At 37.9% G+C, this 14,264-nt stretch overlaps 1 protein-coding gene across 1 annotated transcript in view; it reads right to left on the reverse strand.

Annotated features, from left to right (window-relative positions):
- The window catches only part of LOC123536583 (kelch-like protein 13), a 28,024-nt gene that overhangs the window by 12,574 nt on the left and 1,186 nt on the right, over positions 1-14,264 (reverse strand). The window lies entirely within an intron of this gene.

A 14,264-nucleotide genomic window follows, 5' to 3' on the forward strand; every position in this document is an offset into this window, starting at 1 on the left:
AAATCAGTTCAAATCACAGCATTAAACATTTCATGTAAAATTGCAACTGCATTTTTAGAGGCAAGAAGCAATATATCATTAATGCTACTGACCAAAAAATACTTATTATCCAATGATTACATTTTGCTACAAATGTTAAGTACTCTATCATTAAACTGTCCTAGAAGAGTGCTCTCTGGGATATTTTCTCACTCTCTTTTGCAAAGTCTAATCAGTTCTATGAAGTGAATTTAATGCAAATACTCTGCAACGAAAGGAATTGAAAAATCAATACAAACATTAAGGATATGACCAGATGACTGAAACTTCATTTGAAAATGTCAGAGTTTAGTAAGGAAAACAAATAGATTTTTAATGCATGACCCAGTTGCTGACGAAAATTGCTTGAAACTCACTTGCATGACATCATGTTCATACTAAAGTTAATATTTTATCCAGTTTCAGTAAATTGTAGACAGAAAAAGTATAGTTTCATAAGAAAACTTCTTGATGTAAAAAACTGGCACCTAAATCACTAACTTGATACTCATACCCTATGACTTGCATGTGTGTGTGTGTGTGTGTGTGCGTGCATGTGTGCGTGTGTCTGACTGTCTTTCCATCCCTCCTGAATTATTTAAGTAACACTAACCCAAGTATGAGCTAAAATATTTACAGAAATGTGTAACTTACAAGAGCTGCTTTTGAGAAAAGCGCATGTTTCCCACAACTGCCTAATCATCTGAATAGTAAGTCTGTCTTTTTACTCTGTTTACTCACAGAAAATATACCTTTGATAGTTTTGGAGTAAGTGTTGGAGTAAGCGGCCTATTGGATAAGTTTTGGAGTAAGCGGGCTATCTGTAATTCAAGGGCCATAATTCCGAAGTGTCTAGGGTGATTTGGCTAGTTATCGAACTTGGCCAAGGACTTATTGGCAAACACATTTTGTTCAAGTTTGGTGAAGATCGGATGCGAAATGTTCGACTTAAAGTGCGGACAAGATTTGTGACAGGTAAGTTTTTGAGTAAGCGGCCTATCGGTAATTCAAGGGCCATAATTTCGAAGTGCCTGGGCCGATTTGGCTAGTTATCGAACTTGGCCAAAGATTTATTGGCATTAATTTGGCAAACACATTTTGTTCAAGTTTGGTGAAGATCGGATGAGAAATGTTCGACTTAAAGTGCGGACAAGATTTGTGACAGGTAAGTTTTTGAGTAAGCGGCCTATCGGTAATTCAAGGGCCATAATTTCGAAGTGCCTGGGCCGATTTGGCTAGTTATCGAACTTGGCCAAAGATTTATTGGCATTAATTTGGCAAACACATTTTGTTCAAGTTTGGTGAAGATCGGATGAGAAATGTTCGACTTAAGAGTGCAGACAAGATTTGTGACAGACGGACGGACACACAGGAGTAAATCAATATGTCTCCCACCACACAGTGGTGTGGGACACATAACAAGAGCTGTCCGTAAGACAACGTGCTCCACTATAGATAGTTATATCCAGAAAGTGAAGATTGCCAAAAAACTTTAAGTATGAAAGGGGCATAATTCTGTCAAAAATATAATTAGAGTTATGGGGATTGTAACCAGATTGCAGATGATGATTATAAAGAAATATTTTTAATTTCAAGTCATTATCTTTTGAAGTACCAAAGATATGTCTATAAAGGAAGCTTTCGAATATATAAAATTAACATGTAAATAATTCCAAGTATAACAACTTGGTGACCTTCACCTTGGGTATAATGGGCCCAGCCCCTGCACATACTTTGCTTGTATGCTGGACAATGTTTATGTGAAGTTACAGTAAGATATTTATAAGCAATCAGCAACAAAGATACGACAGAAAAACAAAGGCTGCCGAAAAACTTTAACCTTAGAACAAGGAGCTGCATTCAATAAACGCTCGGTGGCATCCTTGTCGATACAAAGCAACCTAAGTCCAAAACGAGGTCAAGGTCAAACTGAGGTCAGGTGATGTTTGAAGATGAGGAATTGTCACAGGTTCGTCCGTATTAGTATCAATTCATTCTTGTAAGCGGTATTGATGCTAGACGAAACGGTCTCATTTGGTTAACCAAGGGATGGCCCATATAAAGCAACCTAAGTCCAAAATGAGGTCAAGGTCAAACTGAGGTCAGGTGATGTCTGAAGATGAGGAATGGTCACAGGTTACATCTGCATTAGTATCACGTCATTCTAGTAAGGGGTATTGATGCTAGACGAAACGGTCTCATTTGGTTAACCTCGTACGGATGGACGAACAGACAGACAGGACAATCACTATATGCCTCCCGCACCAGTAGATCCCGGGGGCGTAATAACGTAAGTAAAACACCTTGGTGACCTTGACCTCGGGTATAATAGGTCCAGCCCCTGCACATACTTTGTTTGCATGCTGAACAATGATAATGTGAAGTTACAGTAAGATATAAGCAATAGTAACAAAGAAAAACAAAAGTTGCCCAAAAACTTTAACCAAGAAAGCTCACGCCAACGCATGGGTGAGTAAAATAGCATCCCTATTCTCCGAATAGTGGAGATAAAGGGCAACTTTATGAAAAACTAAAAAATGCTTTTGTAAAAAAGCGCATGTCTCCCCCAATGCAAAGTCCTATAGGCAAGAAGTCAATAGGGGTCAGGAGCGAAAGTCAAAGAGACACTGATGGTTGGCTTCAACAGGGATCATCTACTTGGCATGTCCAGTCATCCCGCTAAATTTCAACACTATTGGCCTAGTGGTTCTCAAGTCACTGTTCAGGCTCCAGTGACCTTGACCTTTGATCAAGTGACCTCAAAATAAATAGGAGTCATCTACTCTGCATGTCCAATCATCCTATTAAGTTTCAACATTGTAGGTCAAGTGGTTCTGAAGTTATTTCCAAAAAAAGATTTTACATGAACAGGCCACTGTGACCTTGACCTTTAATTGACTGACCCCAAAATCAATAGGGGTCATCTACTCTGCATTTATCATCCTATGAAGTTTCAACATTCTGGGTCAAGTGGTTCTCAAGTTATTGATCGGAACTGGTTATCAATGTTCAGGCCCCTGTGACCTTGACCTTTAACGGAGTGACCCCAAAAACAATAGGGGTCATTTACTCTGCATGAACAATCATCCTATGAAGTTACAACATTCTGGGTCGAGAAGTTCTCAAGTTATTGATTGGAAATGGTTTTCCATGTTCAGGCCCCTGTGGCCTTGACCTTTAACAGAGTGACCCCAAAATCGTTAGGGGTCATCTACTCTGCATGACCAATCATCCTATGAAGTTTCATCATTCTGGGTCAAGTGGTTCTCAAGTTACTGACCGGAAATGGTTTTCAATGTTCAGGCCCCTGTGACCTTGACCTTTCACAGAGTGACACCAAAATCGTTAGGGGTCATCTACTCTGCATGACCAATCAACCTATTAAGTTTCAACATTCTGGGTCAAGTGGTTCTCAAGTTACTGACCGGAAATGGTTTTCCATGTTCAGGTCCCTGTGACCTTGACCTTTAATGGAGTGACCCCAAAATTGATAGGGGTCATCTACTTTGCATGTACAATCATCCTATGAAGTTTCAACATTCTGGGTCAAGTGGTTCTCTAGTTATTGATCAGAAATGGTTTTCCATGTTCAGGCCCCTGTGACCTTGACCTTTGATGGAGTGACCCCAAAATCAATAGGGGTCATCTACTCTTTATGACCAATCATCCTATGAAGTTTCAACATTCTGGGTCAAGTGGTTCTCTAGTTATTGATCGGAAATGGTTTTCAATGTTCAGGCCCCTGTGACCTTGATCTTTGACGGAGTGACCCCAAAATCAATAGGGGTCATCTACTCTTCATGACCAATCATCCTATGAAGTTTCAACATTATGGAACAAGTGGTTCTCTAGTTATTGATCGGAAATGGTTTTCAATGTTCAGGCCCCTGTGACCTTGATCTTTGACGGAATGACCCCAAAATCAATAGGGGTCATCTACCCTTCATGACCAATCATCATATGAAGTTTCAACATTCTGGGTCAAGTGGTTCTCTAGTTATTGATCGGAAATGGTTTTCAATGTTAAGGCTTTGTTTGTTTGTTTTGGGTTTAACGCCGTTTTCAACAGTATTTCAGTCATGTAACGGCGGGCAGTTAACCTAACCAGTGTTCCTGGATTCTGTACCAGTACAAACCTGTTCTCCGCAAGTAACTGCCAACTTCCCCACATGAATCAGAGGTGGAGGACTAATGATTTCAGACACATTGTCGTTTATCAAATAGTCACGGAGAACATACGCCCCGCCCGAGGATCGAACTCACGACCCCGCGATCCGTAGACCGACACTCTACCTACTGAGCTAAGCGGGCGGGTCTCAATGTTAAGGCCCCTGTGACCTTGACCTTTGACGGAGTGACCCCAAAAACAATAGGGGTCGTCTACTCCAGCAGCCCTACAATCCTATAAAGTTTGAAGGTTCTAGGTCAAATGGTTCTCCAGTTATTGCTCGGAAATGAAGTGTGACGGACGGAAGGACGGACGGACGGACGGACAGGGCAAAAACAATATGTCTCCTGGGGGAGACATAATAATCATAGATTTTCCTTTGCAGGTACAATATTAATGGTATTAGAGTATAATATATTGATTAATGATTATCGTAGAGAGAGTACCTGCTTTTTTCAAAACATAGGTATGAAGTTAAAAAGCTTTGAAATGCATGCAAATGTCCATATATTTCTTAACAAGAGGGCCAAGATGGCCCTAGGTCGCTCACCTGAGAAACACACCATAACAGTGTAAACATGTTTGACCTAATGATTTCATGGAAAAAATATTCTGACCAATTATCATTAAAATTGGAGCAAAAAATCTTGAGTATAAACAAGTATTTTCTTTTATCTGACCTAGTGCCCTAGTTTTTGACCCCAGATGACCCATATTCAAACTTAACCTAGAGTTCATCAAGGCTATCATTCTGACCAAATTTCAAGAAGATCAATTGAAAAATACAGCCTCCATCACATACAGAAGGTTTTTCTTTGATTTGACCTAGTGACCTAGTTTTTGACCCCAGACTACCCATATTCGAACTTGACCTAGATTTCATCAAGGCAACCATTCTGAACAAATATTATGAAATCCAGTGTAAAATGCAGCCCCTATTGCATACACAAGGTTTTTCCATTATTTAACCTAGTGACTAGTTTTTAAACCCAGATTATCCATATTCAAACTTCACCCAAATTTCATCAAGGCTATCATTCTGACAAAATTTCATGAAGATCTGTTGAAAAATACAGCCTCTATCACATACACAAGGTGTTTCTTTGATTTGACATAGTGACCTACTTTCTGACCCCAGATGACCCATAATCAAACTCAACGTAGATTTTATCAAGGCAATCATTTTGACCAAATTTCATGAAGATCAGTTGAAAAATACAGCCTCTATAGCATACACAAGTTTTTTCTTTGATTTGACCTAGTGACCTACTTTCTGATCCAAGGTGACCCATATTCAAACTTGACCTAGATTTCATCAAGGCTATTATTCAGACATAATTTCATGAAGATTTATTGAAAAATACAGCTTCTATTGCATGCACAAAGTTTTTCTTTGATTTGACCTAGTGACCTAATTTTTGACCCCAGATGACCCATATTCAAACTTGACTAATATTTTATCAATGCAATTATTCTGACCAAATTTCATGAAGATCAATTGAAAAATACAGCATCTATCGCATACACAAGGTTTTTCCTTGATTTGACCTAGTGACCTACTTTTTGATCCAAAAGGACCCATTTTCAATCTCGGCCTAAATTTCATTAAGTTTATTTTTTGACTTTATTTCCTGAAGATCAATCGAAAAATACAGCCTCTATCGCATATACAAGCTTTTTCTTTGATTTGACCTAGTGACCTAGCTTTTGACCCCAGATGACCCATTTTCGAACTCGACCTAGATTTTATCTAGGTTATCATTCTGACCAAAATTCATGAAGATTAATTGAAAAATACAGCCTCTTTCGCATACACAAGGTTTTTATTTCATTTGACCTAGTAACCTAGTTTTTGACCCCAGATGACCCATTTTCAAACTCAGTCTAGATTTCATCAAGGTTATCATTCTGACCAAAATTCATGAAGATTAATTGAAAAATACAGCCTCTATCGCATACACAAGGTTTTTCTTTGATTTGACCTAGTGACCTAGTTTTTGACCCCAGATGACCCATTTTCGAACTCGGCCTAGATTTCATCAAGGTTATCATTCTGACCAAATATCATGAAGCTCAGTTGAAAAATACAGCCTCTATCGCATACACAAGCCAAAAGTTGACAGACGACAGACAGACAGAGGACAGACATTGAGCGATCAGAAAAACTCACCTGAGCATTGCTCAGGTGAGCTAATAAAAATTGATAAACAGTACAACCTCTCCAGAGTGGTCCTCTGTTAAGTAAAAGCCTCCCTACAACAACATCGCAAAAATTTCCCTAAGCTGAAATATACTATCAAATTTACCTCTCCAGAACAACAACCTCTACATAACAGTCAATATTTGTATCTCCCACAGGGTGTTGCTCTACAGAGGTTGCACTGTACCTATATTTTAATGCAGAATTGTATATCTGTGAGTATATATAATATTTTCATATAAAAGAAAATTATGTGGACATGTTGAGCAGAATTATCAAAGGGACATAATATATTGGATATTTTCAATTTGGGTGTATTTCATTTTGCATCTAGCAGCGATCTGGATTGCTAAAATAATGATCCATTGTACTGTTTGCTAAAAATATAGAACATCTGGAACAGTCCAATAACATTCAAATATATACTTTAACAGAAGGAAAATATTTAAGTTTTGACTGGGACTCGAACCAAGGACCTCTAACACCTAAGGCAGACACTACCCATTCGCTTAAACAACATTGTTTACAGCTAGGCAGTGTAACTGCACTCTTCTCTACCACAGTACATTACATGAACTTGAACAATTTTGTGACAATGACATGTTAGCTAACGGCAATTTTCATGTAAAGAAACAAGAGCTGTCTGATGACAGCGTGCTCGACTATTCAAAGAATTGATTGAAGAATGGGGTCAAAATACTGACATAGATATTCAGACAAAAGAAAAATGTTACAGTATTTGTGGATTTCGGTAAGTCTTGCACTAAATAGCAATATGTGAACCAATTTCAAAGTCCAAAAAGGACCATAATTCAGCCAAAATAGTTGTCAGTGTTATGTACTCTTGCCTACAGATGGAAATCATAATGATAAACAAGTGTTCAAAGTTTAAAAGCTATATGTCAAATAGTTTTGACAAAACATGGACTTGTATGAAAACAGAACAGATTTCCAAGTCCAAAAAGGGCCGTAATTCAGCCAAAAAAGATGATAGAGTTATGTACTCTTTCCTACAGATATAGACTATTATACTGAATAAGTGATAAAAGTTTCAAAGCCATATGTCAAACACTTTACACAAAATATGAACTGGTACGAAAAACTTAACAAGATTTCTAAGTAGAAAGGGGCCATAATTCAGCCAAAAGCCTTGATGCAGTTATGTACATTTGCCTATTACTGGTCATAGTGATGGTAAACAAGTGTTGAAAGTTTCAAAGCTTTATCTCAAAAGACTTTGCCAAAATATGAACTGGTACAAAAAACTTAACCCAGATTTCTAAGTCAAAAAGGGCCATAATTCAGCCAAAATTCTTGATGCAGTTATGTGCTCTTGCCTATAACTGGACATGGTGATGGTAAACAAGAGTTGAAAGTTTCAAAGCTTTATCTCAAAAGACTTTGTCAAAATATGAACTGGTACGAAAAACTTAACCAAGATTACAAAGTCAAAAGGGGCCATAATTCAGCCAAAATCCTTGATGGAGTTATGTAGCCTTGCCTATAACTAGACACGGTGATGCTAATCAAGTGTTGAAAGTTTCAAAGCTTTATCTCAAAAGACTTTGCCAAAATATGAACTGGTACGAAAAACTTAACCATGATTTCTAAGTCAAAAGGGGCCATAATTCAGCCAAAATCCTTGATAGAGTTATGTGCTCTTGCCTACAACTGGCCATGGTGATGGTAAACAAGTGTTGAAAGTTTCGAAGCTTTATCTCAAAAGACTTTGTCAACAAGAGCCCCGCCAAGTGGGGCAATATACGCCCGAAGGCTTACATCATAGGATGGGAGCAAAATTTTAAGAACTTGACTGTTGTAGCCCCAAAGGACTGGAACAACAAAAGGAAAACTTCAAAAAACAAATCTAAGTCCACAAAAAACAAGAGCTGTCTCCGTAGGATGACAAATGCCCCCGATGGCACTTTGAATGAATAGTTATGGCCAATGTTAGAGTTAAGGACCTTTGACCTACGGAGCTGGGTCTTGCGCGCGACACATCGTCTTACTGTGTCACACATTCATGCATAGTTATTTTAAAATCCATGCATGAATGACAAAGATATGGACTGGACATGCCCATCATTGCACTATCATGAAAAATGATCTTTAACGTCTAAGTGTGACCTTGACCTTTGAGCTACGGACCTGGGTCTTGCGTGTGACATGTCGTCTTATTGTGGTACACATTCATGCCAAGTTATTTGAAAACCATCCATCGATGACAAAAATATGGACCGGACACGCCCATCAATGCACTATCCTTTAACGTCTAAGTGTGACCTTGACCTTTGAGCTACGGACCTGGGTCTTGCGCACTGCACGTCGTCTTACTGTGGTACACATTCATGCCAAGTTATTTGAAAATCCATCCATCGATGACAAAGATATGGACCGGACACGCCCATCAATGCACTATCCTTTAACGTCTAAGTGTGACCTTGACCTTTGAGCTACCGACCTGGGTCTTGCGCACTGCATGTCGTCTTACTGTGGTACACATTCATGCCAAGTTATTTGAAAATCCATCCATCGATGACAAAGATATGGACTGGACACGCCCATCAATGCACTACCCTTTAACGTCTAAGTGTGACCTTGACCTTTGAGCTACGGACCTGGGTCTTGCGCACTGCACATCGTCTTAATGTGGTACACATTCATGCCAAGTTATTTGAAAATCCATCCATCGATGACAAAGATATGGACCGGACACGAAAATTGCGGACAGACCAACAGACTGACAGACCGACAGACGGTTCAAAAACTATATGCCTCCCTTCGGGGGCATAAAAATTCAAAGTCTACAAAAAAATCCTTATCAGGTACAGGTATGTAAAAATACACCTTAAAATTGGAGGTACCATCCATGTTGTTCCACAGAAAAGTGGTCTCGGTTTTTCCCTACGGCCAATAATAAACAAGAGGACCATGATGGTCCTGAATCGCTCACCTCTTCCCACATGACCCAGTTTTGAGTATGACTTCGTTTTTTCTATTATTTGACATAGTGACCAAGTTTTGAATTTGACCTAGGTATTATCAAGATAAAAATTCTGACCAATTTTCATGAAGATCCATTGAAAAATATGGTCTCTAGAGAGGTAACAAGGTTTTTCTATTATTTGACCTATTGACCTAGTTTTCGAAGGTACGTGACCCTGTTTTGAACTTTACCTAGATATCATCAAGGTGAATATTCTCACTAATTTTCATGAAGATCTCATGAAAAATATGGCCTCTAGAGAGGTCACAAGGTTTTTCTATTTTTATACCTACTGGCCTAGTTTTTGACCGCACGTGACCCGGTTTCGAAATTGACCTAGATTTCATCAAGGTGAACATTCAGATCAATTTTCATGAAGATCCATTGAAAAATATGGCCTCTAGAGAGGTCGAAAGATTTTCGTAATTTTAGACCTACTGACCTAGTTTTTGACCGCACGTGACCCAGTTTCAAACTTGACCTAGATATCATCAAGATGAACATTCAGATAAACTTTCATACAGATCCCATGAAAAGTATGGCCTCTAGAGAGGTCACAAGGTTTTTTTTATTATTTGAACTACTGACCTAGTTTTTTAAGGCACATGACCCAGTTTCAAACTTAAACTAGATATCATCAAGGTGAACATTCTGACCAATTTTCATGAAGATCCATTCACAAGTATGGCCTCTAGAGAGGTCACAAGGTTTTTCTATTTTTAGACCTACTGACCTAGTTTTTGACCGCAGTTGACCCAGTTTCGAACCTGACCTAGATATCATCAAGATGAACATTCTGACCAATTTTCATACAGATAACATGAAAAATATGGCCTTTAGAGAGGTCACAAGGTTTTTCTATTATATGACCTACTGACCTAGTTTTTGAAGGCACATTATCTACTTTCGAACTTGACCTAGATATCATCAAGATGAACATTCAGACCAACTTTCATACAGATCCCATGAAAAATATGGCCTCTAGAGAGGTCACAAGGTTTTTCTATTATTTGACCTACTGACCTAGTTTTTGAAGGCACGTGACCCAGTTTCGAACTTGACCTAGATATTATCAAGATGAACATTCTGACCAATTTTCATGAAGATCTCATGAAATATATGGCCTCTAGAGAGGTCACAAGGTTTTTCTATTTTTAGACCTACTGACCTAGTTTTTGACCGCACATGACCCAGTTTCGAATTTGACCTAGATATCATTAAGATGAACATTCTGACCAACTTTCATACAGATCCCATGAAAAATATGGCCTCTAGAGAGGTCACAAGGTTTTTCTATTATTTGACCTACTGACCTAGTTTTTGAAGGCACGTGACCCAGTTTCGAACTTGACCTAGATATCATCAAGGTAAACGTTCTGACCAATTTTCATGAAGATCTTGTGAAATATATGGCCTCCAGAGAGGTCACAAGGTTTTTCTATTTTTAGACCTACTGACCTAGTTTTTGATGGCACGTGACCCAGTTTCGAACTTGACCTAGATATCATCAAGATGAACATTCTGACCAATTTTCATGAAGATCTTGTGAAATATATGGCCTCTAGAGAGGTCACAAGGTTTTTCTATTTTTAGACCTACTGACCTAGTTTTTGATGGCACGTGACCCAGTTTCGAACTTGACCTAGATATCATCAAGATAAACATTCTGACCAACTTTCATAAAGATCCCATGAAAAATGTGACCTCTAGAGTGGTCACAAGCAAAAGTTTACGGACGGACGGACGGACGCACGGACGGACGCACGGACGGACGACGGACACCGCGCGATCACAAAAGCTCACCTTGTCACTTTGTGACAGGTGAGCTAAAAAGTTTCAAAATAAGCTATTTATAGTAACATCAGTCAGGGGTGTAACTGTTTTAAGTTATGTAACCTATTTCAGTTACTTTTTCAAGCATTTTATAACCTGTATTAGTTATAAAATATAGTTAACTCAGGTAAGTTATTCAAAAAAAGTCTTTTTGCTGTTCTCACAAAGTGACCTTTAAAGTGAAATTAGTAGCAAACTGAGGTTAATCAAATTCTCTTTTAGTCTGAGCATGACCTGATAAGCATAATGGGATAATAATGAGATATTAAGAGTTTTATAGCTTTAAAGCTTTTGCGTAAAACTTTATCAGCCTTGCGTAAAAAAGTTTACTGCATAGCTGGAAAGATAAAAGGTCAAGGATTCAGGAAATAATTGCATTAGTCTCATTCAAAATGAGAATTGGCACAGGAGGGCTTTGTAATATTTTATGATAACTGAAACAAGTTACAAAAGTTTAACCAATAACTTAAATGGGTTATAAACTGCGATAACTTGAAACAGTTACACCCCTGACTGAACATAAAAGGGAAGTAATTCAAAAAAAAAATTATTGTAAGTACAAAAAAGAGATCTGCCAAATAAAAACAAGAACACTGCAATGCAGAGCAATTTACACAAAGCAAAGACATATATGACCTTTGACCCTTAAGTGTGTCCTTGACCTTGAAGCGAGTCATCCAGAACATGCGCTCTGCACATCGTTACAATGTGGTAAACATTTCTGCCAAGTTTCTTTGAAATCCTTCCAGCAGTTCAAGCGTTACAGAGCGGACACGAAACAAAATGATATGACCTTTGACCCCTAAGTGTGACCTTGACCTTGAAGCGAGTCATCCGGAACATGCGTTCTGCACGTCGTCTTGGTGTGGTGAACATTTGTGTCAAGTTACTTTGAAATCCTTCAAGGGGTTCAAGAGTTACAAAGCGGACACGAAACAAACTGATATGACCTTTGACTCCTAAGTGTGACCTTGACCTTGAAGTGAGACATCCAAAACATGTGCTCTGCACATCGTCTCGGTGTGGTGAACATTTGTGTAAAGTTTCCTTGAAATCCTTCAAGGGGTTCAAGAGTTACAGAGCGGACACGAAATTGCTAATGGACAGACGGACGGACAGACAGACGGACACCAGCGTAATAACATAATACGTCCCTTCGGGCATATAAAAAGTGGACTGGTATGAAAAACTTAACCAAGGTGTGACGCCGACGCCGTGGTGAGTAGGATGCTCTACTTATTCTTCGAATAGTCAAGCTAAAAAATATAACCTAAAATTTCCAACATTTTTAAAAAGTCAAAACTGCCCAAATTTCTATGACGTGTTTTTTGAGTATGAACATACTAACAAGCAGTACCAGTGAAATGTAAGTTACACCAAATCTTTTATATCTTTTAGCAGCTGGTGAATTGCGAACATAGCGAGCTTTGTCCAAATTTTACTAAAATTTTTTACAAGTTTCAAGACGATTTCAATCCATAGGAAATTACAATTATAAACTAAATACCTTCCTGCATCACACAAAGTCATTAGAATTTGCTGTTAATTAGTATTATGATTAAGATGGACTGTCACTCATTCATTCCAATGATTCCTAGATACAGAATCCATTATTTACATTTTTACTCAATACCGGTGTACATACAAAAACCATTATTTCATACCTATATAAATTTAATTTGTGTAATTTAAATGTATTCACGGCCTTCTAAGTGTATATATAACAATATCCAAAACCTACACTCCAGAAAAGCCATAATTTCATTTTTTCCATACTGGGCAATATCTCGATCACTCTCATCAAACACTCGAAAGACCAAATTAGTGGAGGAAATTTCCCGTCACAAATATAAAACAATCTGACCGGCAAATTATTTTGATTATAGATGGGTTACTATTGTTGTGCACTCGTCCAACAGAATTCAGTATTGTAGTCAACAGTGTTAAATAACCTCATATTATAGTTTTACAAAATCAGAGTTTGCAAAGAACTACTGTACAGTTTATTATTAGAGCAAGTGATGGTCAGGCTCTGCTCAGGGCACAACAAGCTCAATGCTCACGTGTACAAGAAATACAGACTGGCATCATCGCCAACTTGTCCATGTGGTGAAAAAGATCAGACTGCGGAGCATATGCTTCAGAGATGTAAAAGGCATGACCAGGAGCGAGCTGCAACTTGGCCGATAGATACCTCAATCCACTAGAAACTGTATGGAGGCAATGAGGATCTGTGGCAAACCATAAGTTTCATCGAGGCTACTGGTCTGACAGTGTAGTTGCGAACGGCAAGAAGAAGTAGAGCAAGTAAGTTTGACCAGTATTTTATGACTTTTTTAATGTCATCCCTTTCCCAACAGTAAAATGCAGATATGGGTAAGGCTTAGGATAAAATAACAAAGGAAGTGTCTAGCCATCCGGTAACTGAACGCCTAGCCTGCGTTCTAGCCGTCTGGTAACACAAATCCTCAGGGGATTTTCTAGCCGTCTGGTAATTGATTTCTTCATGAATAAGTAATGATTTTATATAGTTTTAACTGTTATGTACTTAAGATATCAATACTTAATATCTGTAATTGTAAACAAAATATTGCGTGAATACATACTAAAGTATATTTTTCATCGTCTCGAATAGATTACTCATTTTTCAGTCGACAAAACGAATGGGATCATGTTTGTATACAAAATCACTGATATTCTATTTTTAGAAATGATATAACATTGATCGCCAAACGTCCATGTTATTTTGTAAAAAGTGATGTTTTTCTAACGGTCCAAACTTTAATTCTTATAACACAAATTTATAAATAAATTTTTTGATGAATGGAAAGCTTATAAACAAGCAATTCATTAATTAATTTTGACTATTTTTTCGAAATAAAATGGATTAATTATGAACGCTTAACCATGTGTTAACTACTGTTTTTCTAAAAGTTTTGAACATCACACTGCTATTGAAATTAAATGTCATTCAAAACAGTTATTCATTTAAAAAAATCTTTGAATACTAAAATATGAAAATTGTATAAGTATTTCAAAACTGTTTTAATTTTGAAAAT

The sequence above is a fragment of the Mercenaria mercenaria genome, chromosome 1 (genome assembly GCF_021730395.1).
Source record: "Mercenaria mercenaria strain notata chromosome 1, MADL_Memer_1, whole genome shotgun sequence".
Lineage (NCBI taxonomy): Eukaryota > Metazoa > Mollusca > Bivalvia > Venerida > Veneridae > Mercenaria > Mercenaria mercenaria.